At 42.5% G+C, this 15,537-nt stretch overlaps 1 long non-coding RNA gene across 1 annotated transcript; it reads left to right on the forward strand.

Annotated features, from left to right (window-relative positions):
* The first annotated feature begins 11,341 nt into the window (after positions 1-11,341).
* Positions 11,342-13,970, forward strand: LOC110592573. Its single transcript, XR_002481113.1, has 3 exons — positions 11,342-11,390; positions 11,795-11,819; positions 13,894-13,970. It is a non-coding gene; the product is annotated as an uncharacterized LOC110592573 (long non-coding RNA).
* The last annotated feature ends 1,567 nt before the right edge of the window (positions 13,971-15,537 follow it).

Genomic DNA, 15,537 nt, shown 5'->3' on the forward strand with positions numbered 1-15,537 from the left:
TGAGAATTAGAAAGTTTTCCATTTCATTGGTATCTGCAATGATATTATTTTCTCTCTTGCTTGCTTTATATTTCATTACTCTTTTTTGCCTTGTTTTCTGTGGAGGAAGCCTATTCACTTTAAATCTCTCTTATTTTCCAACACATGACACTCAGTACTATAAATTCCCCCAAGCACTGCCTTTCCATAAATTTTTGTCAATGTACATTTTCATCTCATTTAGTTCAAACTATTTGAAAGTTTCTCTTGAGACTTCTTCTTTGACCATCGTGTTATTCAGAAGTGTATTTTTCAATCTCCAGCTATTGGGGGATTTTCCAAGATTTCTTCCAGTTGTTGATCTCTAGTTTAATTTCACAGAGGTCTGAGAGCAGCTGTTGTATTACTTCTCCTCTTTTCAGTGTGTTGAGGTGTGTTTTATGGCCCAGCATGTGGTGTCTTTTGCTGAATGTTCCAGGTGAGCTTGAGAAAACAGTGTGTTCTGCTAGAGAGTCTGTGCTCCAGGAAACCTGGATTCCCTGTGTTCCCTTTTCTGTCCCCTGAGGGCCATCGTTTGCCCTGTGTCCTCCCCTCTCTTATGGATCCCAGAAGAGTGGTTGATTTTTCAGTCTCTTCAGGCTTTTGTGTGTTCTTAGGATGGAGAGGTGATTTCCATGCTCCTGGCGTGTGGAACCCTCTACTTTTGTCTTCACGTGCCTTCAACCTCCCTTCTCCTGAAATGTGTCTTGAGTTCAATATATTTGGGCACACGCTGCTTCCCTTCATATGACTAGTTTTCCATAACAGCTGAGAAGAATGTGTCTAGCTTGTTAAGCTTACATACCAAAACACACATTTTCTTTTACGTTACATCTTTTACATCGACTGTTATCCCAAAGTATAGGTTTACAGAAATAACAGCAATAAGCTTTCACTCAACCTGTTACCCTCCCCAGAGGTATAGACTGGTGAAAATAGAGAATATATATATTTTTACATATATCCATCGAGTATCCCACCTTTCACACACAATGAGAGACAAAGAAATCCATTGACAGAGACTGATAAGCAAGTACATAGGGAGTTAGTAACATAGATAAAAAAATAAAAGGTAACTTCTTTTTTTTTTTTTTTAAGATTTTATTTATTTATTTGACAGAGAGAGGCACAGCGAGAGAGGGAACACAAACAGGGGGAGTGGGAGAGGGAGAAGCAGGCTTCCCGCGGAGCAGGGAGCCTGATGTGGGGCTCGATCCCAGGACCCTGAGATCATGACCTGAGCCGAAAGCAGACGCTTAACGACTGAGCCACCCAGGTGCCCAAAAGGTAACGTTTTGAGATGTAAAGAGAAATAAAAATTTATGCACATAGATAATTGCATATTTTGCATATAGAACTCCAGCTTTAAAAAAAGAACAAGACTCTATGAATGTTGTTTTGATGTCATGCACGACTCAGGTCCCCTGAGTCTTCATCCAGAGCTCTTTTCAAAGGTGAAGCTATGGTTATTGGCATGACATGGCAACAAGTCTTAGCTTGAGGAACTCACATTTAGGAGGAATAAATCAGACAAGATAATACAGTTTCACACATTTTTAAAAAAAATTTTATTATGTTATGTTAGTCACCATACAATACATCATTAGTTTTTGATGGGGTGATCCACGATCCATTGTTTTCGTATAACACCCAGTGCTCCATGCAGTACGTGCCCTCCTTAATACCCATCACCAGTTTCACACATTTTAGAACACCAATATGTTATGTAGATAATCCATCTCTCCCTAGTAAACTGGTGTTCCTCATGTTTGAACAGATAGCTGTTGGGGCAGACAACTTATACCTTCTGGAAGCATCTTGCACATGATTTTGGGAAATGGCCACTTAGTGTGTACTCAGGCAGTCACCAAAGGCACTTCTGAGACCTTTGTCTGAGTCCTTAAACTCCTTAAAGATCTGGCTTAAGAGAAAGTGGCCATTTTTAGACAAAGCAGCTGTGTGCCATGGAAAGAGCACTGACCTGGGAGCTTGGACCCCAGGGTTTGAATGCAGCTCTGAGTTTTGTTAAGTTAATGGGATCTCAGGCAAGACGTTTCCCCTCTAAGGAACCTTCCTGAGGGTTTACATGGCGTGCTTTACTTCACTAACCACTCAACCCTCAGCACCAGTGTAGTGGTTTGATTGCTAATGGCACTCTTCAGATGGAGAAACTGAGGCACAGAGATGAATGTGCCCAAGCACCCAAGCTCTTAAGTGCAAACGTCAGAATGTGAACCCAGATGCTGATACCCTGAGATCCTGAATTGCACTTACCACACTGACAAGAGTGGCTCTTAGCCATGGGTTCAAGAGAAACCAGGCAAGGTCTTTCCAAGGCCTGTGTATATTTCTGAACTGCATAAGTCTACAGAGATCCCAAACACTGTCTATCATTATAAGGTGGCCTCAGTGGTCACATGTGAAGGGCAGACTTTGGCATAGCCATTACTGTGAAAAGCACATAGAAGGTCTAAACTGTCTGGTCAGCTCACAGATCTTGAGATTGGGAGGCACAACATTGAAAAACCTGGGAAATCTCTCTCTGTGTTGGGTCACTTGTCAGCAGCTGGCCCCAAACAGGAATCAGGAGATAGTTTAGTGCTCTTTGATAGCATGATCACCCCAAGCCCCAGAAAGCCTCAAATGCTGGAAACTACACACCCAAGCAACGAGGACAAATAAGGACTCAGAGTAGCATTGGGTTATTAACCCAGGGTCCACTATTTTTCTTGTAACTCTCTTCCAGACCTGGGTTAGAGAACGTCGGGAGGAACCGAGGCCTCCCACTGTAAAGAACCATCCCCTTGGGGCACCTGGGTGGCTCAGTTGGTTAAGCGACTGCCTTCGGCTCAGGTCATGATCCTGGAGTCCCAGGATCGAGTCCCGCATCAGGCTCCCTGCTCGGCAGGGAGTCTGCTTCTCCCTCTGACCCTCCTCCCTCTCATGCTCTCTGTCTCTCATTCTCTCTGTCTCAAATAAATAAATAAAATCTTTAAAAAAAAAAAAAAAAGAACCATCCCCTTAGTGGATGACTACTGCTAGCACGGAGAGCCACCCAACTCAGTGAATACATAGATGAGACACAGAATGGATGGGAAAATACCATAAGATTAATGATGGTTATTTTTTATTTATTTCATATTTTTAAATTTTTGGACTATCTTCTGCTTTTAGGGTGTCTTTATTTTTCATTATTATTATTGTTATTTTTTTATTACTTTTATTTTATTATATTAGTCACCATATATTACATCATTAATTTTTGATGTAGTGGTCCATGATTCATTGTTTGGTCATAACACCCACTGCTCCATGCAATACGTGCCCTCCTTAATACCCATCACTGGGCTGACCCATCCCCCCACCCCCTCGCCGCTAAAACCCTCAGTTTGTTTCTCAGAATCCATAGCCTCTCATGGTTTGTCTCCCCCTCCGATTTCCCCCCTTCATTTTTCCCTTCCTACTTTCTTCTTTTTTTTTTTTTTTTTTGAACATACAATATATTAGTTATTTCAGAGGTACAGGTCTGTGAATCATCAGTCTTTCACAATTGACAGCGCTCACCATAGCACATACCCTCCCCAGTGTCCATCACTCAGCCACCCCATCCCTCCCACCCCCACCACTCCAGCAACCCTCAGTTTGTTTCCTGAGATTAAGAATCCCTCCTATCAGTGAGATCATATGATACTTGTCTTTCTCTGATTGACTTATTTCGTTTAGCAAAATACCCTCTAGTTCCATCTATGTCATTGCAAATGGCAAGATTTTGTTTTCTTTGATGCCTGCCTAATATTCCATTGTATATATATACCACATCTTCTTTATCCATTCATCTGTGGATGGACATCTTGGCTCTTTCCATAGGTTGGTTATTGTGGACAATGCTGCTATAAACTTTGGCGTGCATGTACCCCTTCAGATGGCTACATTTGTATCTTTGGGGTAAATACCCAGTAGTGCAATTGCTGGGTCGTAGGGTAGCTCTATTTTCAACTTTTTGAGGAACCTCCATACTGTTTTCCAGAGTGGCTGTACCACCTTGCATTCCCACCAACAGTGTAGGAGGGTTCCCCTTTCTCCAGGTCCTCACGAACATCTGTCGTTTCCTCACTTGTTAATTTTAGCCATTCTGATTGGTGTGAGGGCATCCCATTGAGGTTTGGATTTGTATTCCCCTGATCCCGGGTGATGTGGATCGCTTCTCATGTGTCTGTTGGCATTTGGATGTCTTCTTGGGAAAAATGTCTGTTCATGTCTTCTGCCCATTTCTTGATTGGATTATTTGTTTTGTGGTTGTTGAGTTTGATAAGTTCTTTATAGATTTTGGATACTAGTCCTTTATCTGATATGTCCTTTGCAAGTATATCTTCTCCCATTCTGTCAGTTGTTTTTTTGGTTTTCTTGACTGTTTTGTTTGTTGTGCAAAAGCTTTTTATCTTGATGAAGTCACAATAGTCCATTTTCGCTCTTGCTTCCCTTGCCTTTGGTGATGTTTCTAGGATGAAGTTTCTGTGGCTGAGGTCGAAGAGGTTGCTGCCTGTGTTCTCTAGAATTTTGATGGATTACTGTCTCACATTGAGGCCTTTCATCCATTTAGAGTCTATTTTTATGTGTGGTGTAAAGAAATGGTCCAGTTTCATTCTTCTGCATGTGGCTGTCCAATTTTCCCAGCACCATTTATTGACGAGACTGTCTTTTTTTCCATTGCATATTTTTTCCTGCTTTGTCAAAGGTTAGTTGACCATAGAGTTGAGGGTTCATTTCTGGGCTCTCTATTCTGTTCCATTGATCTATGTGTCTGTTTTTGTGCCAGTACCATACGGTCTTGATGATTACAGCTTTGGAATAGAGCTTGAAGTCCGGAATTGTGATGCCACCAGCTTTGCTTTTCTTTGTCAACATTCCTCTGACTATCCGGGGTCTTTTCTGGTTCCATAGAAATTTTAGGATTATTTGTTCCATTTCTTTGAAAAAAGTGGATGGTATTTTGATAGGGATTGCATTAAATGTGTAGATGGCTCTAGGTAGCATTGACATTTTCACAATATTTGTTCTTCCAATCCATGAGCATGGAACGTTTTTCCATTTCTTTGTGTCTTCCTCAATTTCTTTCATGAGTATTCTAGAGTTTCCTGAGTACAGATTCTTTGCCTCTTTGGTTAGATTTATTCCTAGGTATCTTATGGTTTGGGGTGCAACTGTAAATGGGATCGACTCCTTAATTGCTCTTTCTTCTGTCTTGTTGTTGGCATATAGAAATGCAACTGAGTTTTCCACACTGATTTTATATCCTGCCACTTTACTGAATTCCTGTATGAGTTCTAGCTGTTTTGGGGTGGAGTCTTTTGGGTTTTCCACATAAAGTATCATATCATCTGCAAAGAGTGAGAGTTTGACTTCTTTGCTGATTTGGATGCCTTTTATTTCTTTTTGTTGTCTGATTGCTGTGGCTAGGCCTTCTAGTACTATGTTGAATAACAGTGGTGATAGTGGACATCGCTGCCCTGTTCCTGACCTTAGGCGAAAAGCTCTCAGTTTTTCCCCATTGAGAAAAATATTCACTGTGGGCTTTTCCTAGATGGCCTTTATGATATTGAGGTATGTACCGTCTATCCATACACTCTGAAGAGTTTTAATCAAGAAAGGATGCTGTACTTTGTCAAATGGTTTTTCTGCATTTATTGAGAGGATCATATGGTTCTTGTTCTTTCTTTTATTAATGTGTTGTATCACACTGATTGATTTGCAGATGTTGAACCAAGCTTGCAGCCCAGGAATAAATCCCACTTGGTCGTGGTGAATAATCCTTTTAATGTACTGCTGGATCCTCTTGCTAGTATTTTGGTGAGCAGTTTTGCACCCATGTTCATCAGGGATATTGGTCTGTAACTCTCCTTTTTGATGGGCTCTTTGTCTGGTTTTGGGATCAAGGTAATGCTGGCCTCATAAAATGAGTTTGGAAGTTTTCCTTCCATTTCTATTTTTTGGAACAGTTTCAGAAGAGTAGGTATGAATTCTTCTTGAAATATTTGGTAGAACTCCCCTGGGAAGCCATCTGGCCTTGGGCTCTTGTTTGTTGGGAGACTTTTGATTACTGCTTCAATTTCGTTAGTGGTTATGGGTCTGTTCAAGTTTTTTATTTCTTCGTGGTTCAGTTTTGGTAGTTTATACGTCTCTAGGAATGCATCCATTTCTTCCATAATATCTAATTTGCTGGCATATAGTTGCTTATAATATGTTCTTATAATTGTTTGTATTTCTTTGGTGTTGGTTGTGATCTCTCTTCTTTCATTCATGATTTTATTTGTTTGGGTCATTTCTCTTTTCTTTTTGATAAGTCTGGCCAGTGGTTTATCAATCGTATTAATTCTTTCCAAGAACCAGCTCCTAGTTTCATTGATCTGTTCTACTGTTCTTTTGATTTCTATTTCATTGATTTCTGCTCTGTTCTTTATTATTTCTCTTCTCTGGCTGGGTTTAGGCTTTATTTGCTGTTCTTTGTCCAGCTCCTTTAGGTGTAGGGTTAAGTTGTGTATTTGAGGCCTTTCTTGTTTCTTGAGAAAGGCTTGTATTGCTATATACTTTCCTCTTAGGACCGCCTTTGCATCCCAAAGATTTTGGGCAGTTGTGTTTTCATTTTCATTTGTTTCCATGAATATTTTTAATTCTTCTTTAATTTCCTGGTTGACCCATTCATCCTTTAGTAGGATGCTCTTTAGCCTCCTTGTATTTGAGTTCTTTCTGACTTTCCTCTTGTGATTGAGTTCTAGTTTCAAAGCATTGTGGTCTGAAAACGTGCAGGGAATGATCCCAATTTTTGGTACGGGTTTGCCGGAGTCCAGCTCCAGCCAGGGTGGGTCTCTCGTAGGAAAGGATGGCGTCGCCGAATGAGGAGACACAGACACAGGGTCAGGTTGCAAGCATCTCCTCCTGACAGCCTCGGAGGAACTTTATTTATATGTTAGGATATTTTTGTTTTTCCAAATCTTAGATCATTTTCTGGATTACAGCCATAGCCTTCTTTCATTTTTCCTTTGTAATGATTAACATGACCTTTATTGATTTCTGCTTATTGGCTTTCGCTAAAACTAAAAAACAGTACGCAAAGAGAAAGGTGCTAGACAGAGCATGACCGTTTTGTTATTTTGTTCTATAGAAACTAATTCTTCATGGAATTAGTTTCATTATGATTGCTTAGATAGGCGTAACTAAGGTGAGTAGTCACTTTATCATGAAACCCCAGAAATATTCCCACAATTATAAAGATTGCCATAAATAAAATGAAAAAGAATAGCAGGAGCCAGCCCAGAAATATTCCCACAATTATAAAGATTGCCATAAACAAAATGAAAGAGAATAGCAGGAGCCAGCTGTGGAGTCTCCTGTTTTCAGGATCATCCCCCGTACTTGGACTTTGTCAAACAGCATGAGTAGCTTGGCTCGCGCCACTGGTTGAGACCTGATTTGTGACCTAGGATGTGATCTATTCTGGAGAATGTTCCATGGGCACTAGAGAAGAATGTGCATTCTGTTGCTTTGGGATGGAATGTTCTGAATATATCTGTGAAGTCCATTGGGTCCAGTGTGTCATTTTAAGCCTTTATTTCCTTGTTGATCTTTTGCTTAGATGATCTGTCCATTTCAGTGAGGGGGGTGTTAAAGTCCCCTACTATTATTGGATTGTTGTCAATGTGTTTCTTTGATTTTGTTATTACTTGGCTTATAGAATTGGCTGCTCCCATGTTAGAGACATAGATATTTACAATTGTTAGATCTTCCTGTTGGATAGACCCTTTATGTAGGATATAGTGTCCTTCCTCATCTCTCATTATACTCTTTGGTTTAAAATCTAATTTGTCTGGGGCGCCTGGGTGGCTCAGTCGTTAAGCACCTGCCTTCGGCTCAGGTCATGATCCCGGGGTCCTGGGATCGAGCCCCGCATTGGGCTCCCAGCTCCGCGGGAAGCCTGCTTCTCCCTCTCCCACTCCCCCTGCTTGTGTTCCCTCTCTCGCTGTGTCTCTCTCTGTCAAATAAATAAAATCTTTAAAAAAAAAAATCTAATTTGTCTGATACAAGGATTGCCACCCCAGCTTTCTTTTGATGTCCATTAGCATGGTAAATGGTTTTCCACCCCCTCACTTTCAATCTGGGGGTGTCTTTGGGTCTAAAATGAGTCTTTGCAGGCAGCATATCGATGGGTCTTGTTTTTGTATCCAATCTGATACCCTGTGTCTTTTGATTGGGGCATTCAGCCCATTTACATTCAGGGTAACTATGGAAAGATATGATTTTAGTGCCATTGTATTGCCTGGGAGGTGACTGTTACTGTATATTGTCTCTGTTCCTTTCTGGTCTATGTTACTTTTAGGCTCTCTCTTTGCTTAGAGGACCCCTTTCAATATTTCTTGTAGGGCTGATTTCGTGTTTGCAAATTCCTTTAGTTTTTGTTTGTCGTGGAAGCTTTTTATTTCTCCTTCTATTTTCAATGACAGCCAAGCTGGATATAGTATTCTTGGCTGTGTATTTTTCTCGTTTAGTGCTCTGACGATATCATGCCAGTCCTTTCTGGCCTGCCAGGTCTCTGTGGATAGGTCTGCTGCCAATCTAATGTTTCTACCTTGTAGGTTACCGACCTCTTGTCCTGAGCTGCTTTCAGGATTTTCTCTTTGTCTCTGAGACTTGTAAGTTTTACTATTAGATATCGGGGTATTGACCTATTTTTATTGATTTTGAGGGGGGTTCTCTGTGCCTCCTAGATTTTGATGCCTGTTTCCTTTCCCAAATTAGGGAAGTTCTCTGCTATAATATGCTCCAATATACCTTCTGCCCCTCTCTCTCTTTCTTCTTCTTCTGGGATCCCAGTTGTTCTAATATTGTTTCGTCTTATGGTATCACTTCTCTCTCGAATTCTGCCCTCGTGATCCAGTAGCTGTGTATCTCTCTTTTTCTCAGTTTCTTTATTCTCCATCATTTGGTCTTCTATATGACTCATTCTCTCTTCTGCCTCATTTATCCTAGCAGTTAGAGCCTCCATTTTTTATTGCACCTCATTAATAGCCTTTTTGATTTCGACTTGGTTAGATTTAAGTTCTTTTATTTCTCCAGAAAGCGTTTCTCTAGTATCTTCCATGCTTTTTTAAAGCCCAGCTAGTATCTTTATAATCATCATTCTGAACTCTAGTTCCGACATCTTACTAATGTCCCTATTGATTAGGTCCCTGGCAGTCGGTACTGCCTCTTGTTCTTTTTTTTGAGGTGTTTTCCCGTCTTGTCATTTTGTCCAGAGGAGAATAAATGAATGAGAGAACAAAATGCTAACAGGGTAACAATGACTCCAAAAAAATATACACTAAAGAAATCAGAAGAGATCTGAAACCGGGGGGAAAAATAAAGGGAAAGAAAGAAAAAAAAAAAGAATATAATCAAATATGATCAGGCTGGTGAATAGATGAGTGCCACACACTAGATTTTTGGGTGTATTTTGGTCTGTTAGAAGAAACTGCCTCCCAAAATTTTAAAGAAAGAAAAAATTATATATGTACAAAAATAAGGATAAATACAATGAAGGGATGGAATATGACTGTAAAGGTGAAAATTATAAAAGATTTTATAAAAGGAATTGATAAGATAAGAAGTTGGTTGATAAAAGAAAGAGGAGTAATTAAAAAAGAACAAAAAAAAAGACAAAAAACAAAAAAAAAGGCGGGGGAGAGAAAATGTGATCGGACTTTAAGCAAAGTGGGGCTTGTGACTAACATTCCTGTGATACAAACACAAACCATCATGGAGAGATTCTTCGAACTTCCAAATATTTCCCCACTTAATTTCCCACGTATTACAAACCAGCCACCACACTCCTGGACGTTTTTCTTTTGATAGAGAAAAGGCTCCCTACGAAAACGTGCACAACATTGTTTATAACACTTTTTTTGTAATAAGCATAAAGTGGAAACAACCAACTCTCTTTCAGCAGGGTTCCACCCCCCGCTTAGCCACCGGAGTGACATCCCTCAGCGGAGCAGACTTCTAAAAGTTCCGATTTTGTGCTCCACTGCTCTATCACTTCCCAGAAGCAGCTGACGGAGGCCCCTCCCCCGCCGTCTATCCTCCCGAATATCGCCTCGGATTCACTTCTCCGCACATCCTACCTTCCAGAAAGTGGTCGCTTTTCTGTTCAGAGAGTTGCTGCTCTTCTTTTCTTTGATCTCCTGTTGAGTTCATAGGTGTTCAGAATGGTTTGATCCCTATCTAGCTGAATTCCTGGGACCAGACGAAATCCAGGTCTCCTACTCCTCCGCCATCTTGCTCCTCCTCCTCATTATTATTTATTAATTGAAGTCGAGTTAAGTTTGAGGTGTACCTTTGTCTTGAATGGCAAAGCCAAGACTCTGTTCTCCCTTCTTTTCTGCTCCTCTTCGCATCTCCTTCCATGAAGAAGGGTGGCTCACCGATAGCCAACAGCACGCTTTTTTTTTAAATTTAAATTCAAATTAGGTAACATATACTGTAGTATTAGTTTCAGGGGTAGAATTTAGTGATTCATCTGTTGCATATAACACCCCGTGCTCATTCCATCAAGTGCCCTCCTTAAGGCCCATCACCCAATTACCCCATGACCCCCTTCACCAGCCCTCTGTTTGTTATATAGATACACTGGAACATTACTCAACCATTGAAGAAATCAAATCTTGCCACTGGCAATTGCGTACTTTTTAACCAACCACATCCATAACCAACCCCCCTTCAGCAGCCCTCAGTTTCTTATATAGATATACTCAACCATCAGAAGGAATCAAATCTTGCCATTGGCAACTGCCTGCTTTTGAACTAACCACATCCATCGACACTGGTCTCTCCTTCAAGTCAAGCAGAGCTCTCTGAGTAATTCATGAGATAGATGACCAAGGGCTGGAAGTGACTCTGTGTCTCCTAGTCTGTCTCCCATTTGGATGGCCAGTTGGAGGAGCTTCCTCCTGGCAGGGCAAATGAAGAGACCTCACAACGGGCCGAGGGAGGGGTGGGCTGCCTCACTACACCACAGTTTGCATTCAGGCTACCTATTTGTAGACTAACTGACTCACATCGACTAGGTTGCCTTAAGCTAGAAAGTCAAAGGCTCTGTTTCTCCTTCGTTTCCTCTTCCTCTTGTTTGCTTTTCCTCATCCACCAAGGAGGATGGCCCAACAGCAGCTCAGTCCATGCTTACGAATCAGTCCCTCCCGTACAGGCTTGCCCCATATCCATCTCAACAGTGATCGCACAGTAATCCCTGAGCAGCAACACCAATGGACTGACAGGTACTCTGTGTCCTCTTAGATCCTGACAGCATTGTGGTCAAGAAGCTTGGCAAGGAAAAATTGACTTCTTGGGTAAGCTTGCCTGTCTTTGCCTGAGAGAGAAATGTTTCTTTCTTGATTTTCCTCTTTTTGAAGTGACTTCAAATAGGACAACGTGTGTTTCTTAGATGTTAGGTACCCTTTTCTTGGGGTGTTGGAAGGGGCGGTTGTAAACTGTGTGGTAGGGGACGTTTTCCTCAGAAGCAGTTTTTCCTCCATGAATTAAGAGATTTGTCATTGCTGCTTCAGTGAACTTGAGAGATCTATCCCCCCAGGAAAAGCTCATGGCTTTTCCATGGGTGCACTCTGTGCTTTGCTTTGGGGGCCTTTGTCTTTACTACTATTTCTCATTGGGTTTTCAATAGTCACCAAGAGAACCATTGACACAGTACACATAGGGTCTGACCCTCATGGTGTTTTCTTTTCTGTAAATGCAGGTGGCCCCAGGAACAAGCACTAGTGGTACGTATTCTGGAATCAGTCTCTTGCTGAGGAAAAACTCTACATGGTAAGGCAGGTGGGGCATCCTTGCTGTCCTCAGTCTGGAGAGCCACCCTGATTCCAGATTCCTGGTAGGACCGAGGCTTAGGGGTGTGGGGGAAAGGCAGATTTCCCAGGTGAGAAACTATGTCCATGTTTCTACAGTACTAGAAAGCCAATTTATTCCCTGTGGGTGGTGTGGGTGTGTGTGCATGAGGCTTGGGGTTTAGGTGTCCTGTGTGGCTCTATGTTGGGTGATTGTGAGCCTGTGTGTGTGTGTGTGAGAGAGAGAGAGAGAGACAGAGACAGAGACAGAAAGAGAGAGACGAAGAAAGACAGAGAGAGAGAGAAATAAATGGGTTTCTCCAGGAGAGATGTCAGATATATGACTGCATGATGTCAACTTTCTCAAAACAATTTTATCACGCCGCACACTTCACAGTCTTATTTCTGTGGGTGGCCCAACATTGGCACTTCAGTCCATGCTTGGTAACCAACTGGCTCCATACACTCTAGCCTCATGTCCGTATCAAGCAACACTCCCTGACTTATTCTTGAGCAATACCACCAATGTGCTGACAGTTACTCTGTGTCCTAGATCTCACGGAAGAAACGCTTGAGACACCTGGAGTTAGCATTGATGAAGACGCATCTCTGGCCACAGTGAGCCTGACGTTCTTTGCCCGAGGAACAAATATTGCTTTCTTTGTTTCTTTCCAATCAAATGCAGATGAAAATTGGACACTGTACACTTGAGATGTTATAAACATACATATATATTTATATATAATTTCCCTTATAGTGAGAGTGCTGAGTGGTTGTCTCTTGCCAACCATTAGCTGATTTGAGAGGACATTTACCATTGGCAACACCAAACCTGGTTAAAAACGCCGTGGTAGGATCCATTCCGTCAGCAACAGTTTCTCTTGCTTGGATAAAAAATTTTGTAGTCACCATCTTGAATGGACTGGACAGACACGTACCCCAGGAAAAACAACTTCCTATAGGCATCCAGTTCCCATACTTTGGGGGCCTTGGACTCAAACACTGGGGTCCATCTGGTTTCCTAAAGTCGTTAAGAGAACTCAGGATCAGTGCAGACAGATAGTGTACAGCATGACCTGAGCCTCATGGTGTCCTCTTTTCTGTAACTGCAGCTTACAGGAACTTCAGGAGTGAGCGAGAACAGTACGTATTCTGGAATCAGTCTCCTCCTGTGAAAAAACTCTAGATGGTAAGGCAGGTGGGGGGCATCCTTGCAATCTTCAGTCCGGAGAGCCGCCCTGATTCCAGTTTCCTGGTAGGACCTTTGTGGATGTGGGGGACAGGCAGATTTCCCGGGTGAAAAAGTATGTCCATGTGTCTACAGTACTAGGAAGCCGATGTATTCCCTGGGGGTGGTTTGGGTGTGTGTGCATGAGGCTTCGGGTTGGGGTGTCTTCTGTGGCTCTCTGTAGTGTGATTGTGAGTGTGTGTGTTTGTGTGGGAGAAAGGGAGAGGCAGAGAGCAAGACAGACAAAGAAAGACACAGAGAGACAGAGACGGAGAGGGAGAGGGAGAGATGGAAAGAGTGAGAGAGAGATTGCATATTTCTCCAGGAGATATATCCCACTGCACGATGGCCAATGTCAACATTCTCAAAGGAAAAAACAAAAAAAAATCTCCTCACAGGGCAAACGTTATAGCCCTATTACCGCCGGAGGCCCAACGGTGGCAGTTCAGCCCATGCCTGGCAAGCAAATGCTGCCATATTCCTTGACCCCCATTGATACCTAGCAATACTCCCCGAGTTACTCATTCCTTTTTTTTTTTTAGATTTTATTTATTGATTTGAGAGAGAGAGAAAGAGCACAAACAGGTGGGAGGGGCAGATGGAGAGAGGAAAGCAGACCCTCGCTGAGCAGGGAGCCCCACACGGGAGTCAATCCCAGGAACCTGAGATCATGAACTGAGCTGAAGGTAGATGCTTAACCGACTGAGCCAATCAGGTGCCCCTCCGCAAATTATTCTTGAGCAGCACCACCAATGTGCTGACAGATACTCTGTGTCCTTCTAGATGTTCCTGACAACTGTGCAGTTTGGGCATGGCTGCAGAAGAGTATCCCGGATGAGGAGGACCTGTGGATTGCCAAGGTGAGCTTGCCTGTCTTTACCCGAGGAACAAATGTTGCTTTCTTGGTTTCTTTCCAATCAAATGCAGATGAAAATCAGACAATATACTATATGTTGGCCAATTGAACATAATAATAACAAAATTCATTTTCTTAATGTAAACTGCTTGTATATGGAAATAAAATTACTTTTATACTAATTTTATGGAAAACATATATATATATATATCCATTTGAGATATATATATAATTTCCCTGTTGGGGAGAGTGCTGAGTGGTTGTCTCTTGCCAGCCATTAGCTGATTCGAGAGGACATTTACCACTGGCCACACCAAACCTGGTTATAATCGCTGTGGTAGGATCCTTGCCCTCAGCCACAGTTTCTCCTGCTTGGATGAAGACTTTTGTAGTCGCCATCCTGAATGGACTGGACAGACACATCCCCCAGGAAAAACAACTTCCTACAGGCATCCAGGTCACTTACTTTGGGGGCCTTGGACTCAAACACAGGGGTCCACCTAGTCTCCTAAAGTCACTGAGAGAACTAAAGCTCACGCAGACAGTGTACAGCGTGACCTGCGCCTCATGGTGTCCTCTTTTCTGTAACTGCAGGTGGTGTCAGTAACAAATGAAAGCGGTACGTATTTTGGAATCCGTCTCTTGCTGTCTTTGGTCAGGAGCGCCATTCAGATTCTGGGTTCCCACTGGAATGAGGATCAGAGGTGTGGTGAAAAAAAGGGTTTTGCACATGGAGAACCACGGTTATGTTTTTCTAAGTGGCTGTGCCGCATTCAGGTAGCATGTTTGTGTTTGTGGTGGTGGGGTGTGTCTGCGTGTGAAGTGTCGAGGTGGGATTCTGAGTGGGCGTGTGGTTTTGTGCGTGTGTGTGTGTGTCTCCCAGGATTTATGTCTCCCAAAATGGCACAGTTACCGGTGTGAACTTTGCCATTTAGAAAAAAAAAGAGAAGAAAATCTCCTCAGCTCGCCTCATGGGTGTGTATGTACGTCAGCACTTACGGAATTGTAGGATTTAAACATGTGTAGTGTATTGTATGCCAAATGTACCTCGTTTCATCTGAAAAAAATCCCATTACTACACAGGAAAATGTTCCCAGGGTTCTGAAAGGAAAATACGTTTTCAGAATCCCCGTGAGTCTGTCATGAATGACACTGGTTAATGATGGGTCTCACCTCTGAGCAGGCAGTGGGACCAATCAGGACTAAAGAAGAGGAGCCATGTGGTATTCAGTGGGCCTCAGAGAAAAGGGAGGCTGGAGAGGGTGCTGAATGACAGAGGGGTCGTACGGCCTGTGTTTGGGGAGCCTTGCGCTGAGATGAGGCCCTTTCACCCCAAGTCCCATGCACCTTTTCCCACCTCTCTACTTCTGGAGGAACACCCTAAATTTCGACACTAAGTTTGGCATCAGTAATACTTTTCTGGCTTGTTCCTGATTTCCCTGTGTGGGGCGCTCGCCAGCCCCAACCCCAGAGTCCTTGCTCCGTCAGAGACTTCAGCATTAAAGGGGTATTTCCCTGACTGATACCTCTCACCTGCCCCTCCTCTGTTCCCAAACCCTTTTGATGAAAGA

This window comes from Neomonachus schauinslandi, chromosome 14 (genome assembly GCF_002201575.2).
Source record: "Neomonachus schauinslandi chromosome 14, ASM220157v2, whole genome shotgun sequence".
NCBI lineage: Eukaryota > Metazoa > Chordata > Mammalia > Carnivora > Phocidae > Neomonachus > Neomonachus schauinslandi.